Consider the following 4911-nt stretch of genomic DNA (forward strand, 5'->3'; position numbering starts at 1 on the left):
TCTGACGCCAGCACGGGCACGTTAGGATTTTTAACTCCAACGAAACCATTTCATTTCTATCTGTGTCCCTAGACTCTCTTTCTTTTTATTCTCCTAAATCTGCCATGTTTCAAGCTCTCAAGCTTTGCAACCACTTCCATTCTTCTCATCCGGTGAAGCTTTTGAAACAATGTAAGCTTTAATTTGGCCGACGTGCCACTTTTGTAATCTGTACGATCATTCTTCAATGTTTAGGCCGAAGTGCCTTCTTTCCTTTTCTGAATGCATTCTATACTTGAAATAATTTGCATGTCTTCAAGGTACTGTGTAATCTCTTCGGGGTAAAATACCTCGGACACAACTTCTAGTCTTGTTTATCTCAGCCTTGGCTTAACACTTGAAAACATTGTAACAAATGTTTTCTCAAGTGTTTGCTCAAAACTTGCCACTTTTTTATTTCTTAAGACTTCTGTCTTCCATTATCTTCCAAGTCTTGGCCACATGGTAATCGTGCATAGATACTTCTTTCACTCGTAATCCTGGCTTAATCTCAACTTGTAAATTTTTCCAAAATTTCAACAAGTGTTTAAACCAGTCTTCTTATAACATGACCTCGGCTTTAACTTCAACTTGTAAATTTTCTCAAAATTTCAACAAGTGTTAAACCAGTCTTCTTATAACATGACCTCGGCTTTAACTTCAACTTGTAAATTTTCTCAAAATTTCAACAAGTGTTGAACGTGATCTCGGTTTAACTTCAACTTGTAAACTTTTCTCAAGTTTCAACAAGTGTTAAACGTGATCTCGATTTAACTTCAACAAGTTTCAACAAGTGTTAAACATAATCTCGGTTTAACTTCAACTTGTAAACTTTTTAAGTTTCAACAAGTGTTAAACATAATCTCGGCTTGAAAATTCCCACTCCCAAGCATCGTTCGCCAGCCCTCTACATGGCTTCCACTTACTCCTTTGTGGAAAAAAGTCTTTAACTCAGGCTGTGCTTTTCTCTTCTTGGATTTAATCATCTGGGCTGAGATCTTGCCTTCTGGAATCTGGGATCTGCTCACTTTAGACTGAGCTCTTCTTTTCTCGGACCTAATTATCTAGGCCGAGATCTTGCCTTCGGGAATCTGGGATCTGCTCACTTTTAGACTGAGCTCTTCTTTTCTCAGACCTAATCATCTAGGCCGAGATCGTGTCTTCTGGGATTCTCCATGGCCGTCCTCCCGCGAAGGCCGGTGAGAATGTCCCTTGGTCTCGCCATGCTGAGGGACTGCAGGAATCGTTTTCTACCCCCTTTTCTGGGCGTCTTTCTTGGCCGCTAGAATCGGCATATCTTGTAGCGAGAACAGTGGCTGCATGACGTTGTTCTGTATCAGGAAATTGACGACCGTTTGCAGGTCCGCCAATTTGTCTGCCATTCCCTTTATCTTGTCGTCCCTCCGCAGACATCTTATCCTTCCATACCTGGAGGTCGTCCTCGTTGTAATATCCGCTCCAGTCCGTTTTCTTTGGTTCGTCACTCTCCTGGCCGACGTCCTTTCCTTCGTGATTCTTATCACGAGTCTTTTCATTACAGTTGACTTCTTCGACGTCAGAGTCAATATATTTCCCATTCTTAGTAGAGGTGTCGTCCCCAGCCTTCTCTTTCTGTCCGCCGTTGGCCATCTATTCTCCTTTCTTTCCCACAAACAGCGCCAAATTGTGTGTGTGATTTTCTGACCACACTGCCAAACAAGTACCCAGCTGGAGAGCACCGGCAGAATAGATTAAGTACGAACGACCTGCTACAGAAAGAAGAGTTTCTGGCGGTGGCTCGTCCACCCGAGGGCACTTCGACGATCAAGTCAGTACTCAATATCTCTCAAAGATAACCAATAGTGCTTAACTCACTAGACAGAATATAAAAAGCATACCTTAGACCCATGAGGGTGCCTCTCTTTTATAGCTAACACAAACCTAGTCCCAATAGAAGCATAGCTCTAATGGACTTAGGATTATTGCTAATCTTGGACTCCCAGTAGAATTAGGATAAACTCTCTAAGAGTCTCATCTTTACCCAAACTGAAGTCTTCTCTCATTCTAGGACTCTTATCCCTTATCCGTTTATCTCAGATTCCGGTATTCTCGCAGATAACCTCGGCCTAGCCGAGATTACCTCAGCGTCATGACCAGGACACGTGGCACCTCGGTTGGCACTTCGGTGACACCTCGGCCACGTGTTGTCATTCAAAAATTATGTCCCCACAAGCTGTATAATTATAATTTTTTGGTAACAGATTTGGTAGGGATAATAATGAGACAAGGATATAAAATGAGATTATGTACAATTTTTTGTTTTTTGTTATAAAGTGTCTATATATAATTTCCCCCTAATTAATCTTGGGTAAGGATATTTATGAGACAAGGATATTTTAATTTTGAAACTTTAAGAATGATAGTGAGAGGGTAATTTATATGGATAAATTGAACCGGTTTATGAGTCGTAGTAAGGACTTCGATAGCTCGGTTTTGGGCAGGCTGGCATCGATTCGGATGGTTGTGTTGCGAAGGCTGCAACTCAACTATCCAAAAGAAAGTCTTGTAGCCGACTGAGATAATTATTAGGGGTGAGAGTCGAGCTACGTTTAGCTCGGCCGAGCATTATCTATAACATTACTCTGTTGAGAGCATTGTGGAGACAAGCTAACTCGGTTAAAATAGCACCAACTACATTGAGGTAAAAACCGTCTAATTTGGTCAATAATGAGTATGGTGTTGTCAAGATAGGCATTATCCTTGGAAGTGTGATTCCTAGGAGGACTCGTATATGAAGAGATGGAATCCTACTAGGATTGTGCCACGCGGAATCTATAAAAGCTCATGATAGACCTATGTACAGGTATCACATTTTCTACTCTTGAATACATGGAGCTTTTGTCTATTGTCTATTTGCTGACTTAGGCATCAGGGAGGTTTCCGGCACACACCCACCGGTTAGCTCACGTTTGTGTTTTCAGGTAACAAAGCGACAATGTTTGAAGGAGTGCAAACTTGATCAACAGGATTATACGAGAAGATTATTTTGTGCTCGTACAACTGGTGCCGTCTATAGGAAGCAATCACAAAGAACAAACCTCTTGATTAAGTTTTCTTTCAATTGATTTCAATGGCACACAATGAAGACTTGCCACACTCCGCTATTGATGGGCAAACCCTGGAGGGGGGCAGGAGGTGCGAAGGCTTGCCTTTTATCACACCCATGGCAGAGCTAGATTCCCAGTGACGAAACCCGTAGAGGGACACACGAGAACGACGGGGCACCAGTCCTCGTCGCTCCCAAAGCCCTAAAAGGCAGAGGCGGAGGTTGGATCCTCAGGTTCTAGAAAATCGGGTAAGAAAGCAAGGCGAATTGATACCTAGGATGGCGGTAGACATGGAGACAATGAAACGCCAGATGAAAGGCAAATGGGTGACAACAGAAGAAGGGCGCCAAGGCAACGCACGCTCTTACCACTCAAAAGATCGTGGCAGACAAGTCATACTGTCACAGGCTGAAAGTAGGAGCCTCAAGACAGGCGATACACAATCAAGGACTTCCAGGACTCGTTACTCCAGGTCGGAGAGAACGAGGACTGAAAGGTCTTACATAGAGGGAAGCAGTTATTGGCCCTCGCATTCACACCAAACGACGTCTAGGCACACGGAGTTGCCTAGGTTGGCGGACCTGCGGTCAGTGCTTGAAGGAAAGGGCTCGAAGAAGAGAAGACACTCAAGCTTACGACCCCCGCAGAGTCTCTTCCCTACAATGGTTGGCTCTCAGAACACATGGGAGTGTCGAGGTTGGAATGCCAGAGCCGCACCTTGCCTATGAATTAGCAGACAAAGCCTTAGCAAGGTTACAGAGCTCTCCGTTCATTCTGGTCATAAAGAACACATCATTACCCTCAGACTTCCACCAACCCAAATTCACTACATATGAGGGGAAGTCGAACCCCTACATGAACTTTCGCTACTTTCGCTAGGTTATGGCTGTATATCGGCATAACGAGGCTCTAATATGTATCCTGTTTCCTTCTAACCTTGGTGACCTGCGTTTAACATGGTTTAAAAGGTTGCCAGAAGGTAGCATAGTTTCATGGGCACAACTAGCAGAGGCATTTGTGACCAGATTCAGAATGAACACCAAGACGCTAGTGGAGATTGACCAACTTCTCTCCATTGACATGGGTGGGAAGGAATCATTGAGGTCTTACAATAATCGGTATTGGGAGACTTTTAACCAGATTGGAGATTGTCCCACAAACTTAGCTATCACACAGTACAAACGAGGCTTGCCAGCTTGCAATAAATTGAGGGATTCAATGACGATGACTCCACCCCTCACAATGGTGGCCCTAATAGAAAGAGTGCATCAGCACATCCGGGTAGAAGATGATGTTGCACGCACCAAAGCAAAAGCTGGCACAACAGCGATGTCAGACAAAAAACCTACTGCAAAAAAGAACACAGTCTGGTGGGAAGAACAACCAAGCAAAAATAGGTGAGGCAAACGAGCCAACAGAGAGGACCCCCAAACAAGGAAGTTAAGAGTCTGCACTACCATCACCACGGTCTTCAATGAACCTATCTACCGAATTCTTAGCGAGATACGCGATGAACCCTACGTTCGATGACCAGCCAAGTTGGGAGAAGCGCAGAAGGGCTACGATGGTAGGTACCATTGCACCTTCCATGATGAAAAGGGGCACCGAACTGAAAATTGCACGCTATTAAGGCAACATCTAGAGGAGTTAGTAGCCGCAGGCCACCTGGACCAGTATATTGAAGGGGGAACACAGCTGGCCCCCTAGATTTTAATTTAATTTAATTAGTTTGGTCTGAATGAATTTTTTAATCAAATTTCATCATAAGCTTTAAAAATCATGCTAATCACAATGGTACAGACAATTC

The sequence above is a fragment of the Camellia sinensis genome, chromosome 9 (assembly GCF_055761805.1).
Source record: "Camellia sinensis isolate YWXY chromosome 9, ASM5576180v1, whole genome shotgun sequence".
Lineage (NCBI taxonomy): Eukaryota > Viridiplantae > Streptophyta > Magnoliopsida > Ericales > Theaceae > Camellia > Camellia sinensis.